Raw genomic sequence first — 2,579 nt, forward strand, 5'->3', positions numbered from 1 at the left:
AGCCGCATCAGTGACAATGATGACATTGTATACTATAGATCAGCGATTATCGTAAGAGCCGCATCAGTGACAATGATGACATTGTATACTATAGATCAGCGATTATCGTAAGAGCCGCATCAGTGACAATGATGACATTGTATACTATAGATCAGCGATTATCGTAAGAGCCGCATCAGTGACAATGATGACATTGTATACTATAGATCAGCGATTATCGTAAGAGCCGCATCAGTGACAATGATGACATTGTATACTATAGATCAGCGATTATCGTAAGAGCCGCTTCAGTGACAATGATGACATTGTATACTATAGATCAGCGACTATCGTAAGAGCCGCTTCAGTGACAATGATGACATTGTATACTATAGATCAGCGATTATCGTAAGAGCCGCTTCAGTGACAATGATGACATTGTATACTATAGATCAGCGATTATCGTAAGAGCCGCTTCAGTGACAATGATGACATTGTATACTATAGATCAGCTGCTATCGTAAGAGCCGCTTCAGTGACAATGATGACATTGTATACTATAGATCAGTGACTATCGTAAGAGCCGCTTCAGTGACAATGATGACATTGTATACTATAGATCAGCGATTATCGTAAGAGCCGCATCAGTGACAATGATGACATTGTATACTATAGATCAGCGGACTATCGTAAGAGCCGCTTCAGTGACAATGATGTCATTGTATACTATAGATCAGCGATTATCGTAAGAGCCGCATCAGTGACAATGATGACATTGTATACTATAGATCAGCGGCTATCGTAAGAGCCGCTTCAGTGACAATGATGACATTGTATACTATAGATCAGCGACTATCGTAAGAGCCGCTTCAGTGACAATGATGACATTGTATACTATAGATCAGTGACTATCGTAAGAGCCGCTTCAGTGACAATGATGACATTGTATACTATAGATCAGTGACTATCGTAAGAGCCGCTTCAGTGACAATGATGACATTGTATACTATAGATGTATATCGTAAGAGCCGCTTCAGTGACAATGATGACATTGTATACTATTGACTATCGTAAGAGCTCGCTTAGTTCAGTGACAATGATGACATTGTATACTATAGATCAGCGACTATCGTAAGAGCCGCTTCAGTGACAATGATGACATTGTATACTATAGATCAGCGACTATCGTAAGAGCCGCTTCAGTGACAATGATGACATTGTATACTATAGATCAGCGACTATCGTAAGAGCCGCTTCAGTGACAATGATGACATTGTATACTATAGATCAGCGACTATCGTAAGAGCCGCTTCAGTGACAATGATGACATTGTATACTATAGATCAGTGACTATCGTAAGAGCCGCTTCAGTGACAATGATGACATTGTATACTATAGATCCGCGACTATCGTAAGAGCCGCATCAGTGACAATGATGACATTGTATACTATAGATCAGCGGCTATCGTAAGAGCCGCTTCAGTGACAATGATGACATTGTATACTATAGATCAGTGACTATCGTAAGAGCCGCTTCAGTGACAATGATGACATTGTATACTATAGATCAGCGACTATCGTAAGAGCCGTTTCAGAGACAATGCACCTTTACACCTCATCGAATTTCCCCAGTGGGCAGCTCCTAATAGCAATCTTATCCATTCTCAAAATATACCACTCCAGAAGCAAGCTCTAAGGTGGATTCAGTGGACAAAATAGAGTCCACAGCGTCTTGTCATAAGTTAACTAGTCACGAAATTATTATCTGTTCTAGTTTAACCAGTCTTCCTTTAATTTAAATCGAATTCTATCCGTTATAGTTTATGATATGCTGTATTCTCAATAGGTCGAATAAAATACTAAACTCTCGAATCGAGCATCTTTATTTGAATACGGTAACATAAAAAATCCATTACTTGTGTTTTTAATCTTTATATCCTATATATAAAAGTTCATACGCACTGAACCAATTCCTATCTATATTTGAATTACATGAACAATACTCAGGTAGGTATTATCTCGAAGGATGTTTTTCGAGTACTGTAGCCTCACACTTTCTAATCTTGTTTCTAATCTTGTTCAAACAATCAAAAAGAGATAAAAAGAAACGAAGCCCGGCTGACCAATTCTAGTCCGTTATCTTTATCGCCAGAAGACATTTGATAGTTTAATTGATAACGCGTAAAACCGATTCTCAGTTGTCATTATCAACGTGGATCATGCATGAAATCGTTGCAGCGTAAATAACTGTGTTGAAAAGTTAGAGTTGCGGGTACATAACCACGTTCTTTAACGCTAAAAAACGACGAAAAATCTGCATTGTTTAGCACTCTGAGGGATTTAAATGGTGACAGCGGTTTCAGCGTGGATATTAGCCTCCGTGTGCTTGTGTCACCGCTAACGCTCCTTCGCGCAGAGTGAGGGAAACTATTTCTGTCAAATATCTCAGTAAAAATATGACGGGCCTTTCAAAACCGGGCGGTTCTCGTCGGGTCGAGCGTAAAGCATATTGTTTACAACTGCCTTCTAAATCAACGCCAGTGGAGTCAAACGACAATAAACGGCGACGTCCTAAAATACGCAGGAGGGGTTAGCAACGC

Source organism: Homalodisca vitripennis, chromosome 8 (genome assembly GCF_021130785.1).
Source record: "Homalodisca vitripennis isolate AUS2020 chromosome 8, UT_GWSS_2.1, whole genome shotgun sequence".
In the NCBI taxonomy this organism is placed as follows: Eukaryota; Metazoa; Arthropoda; class Insecta; order Hemiptera; family Cicadellidae; genus Homalodisca; species Homalodisca vitripennis.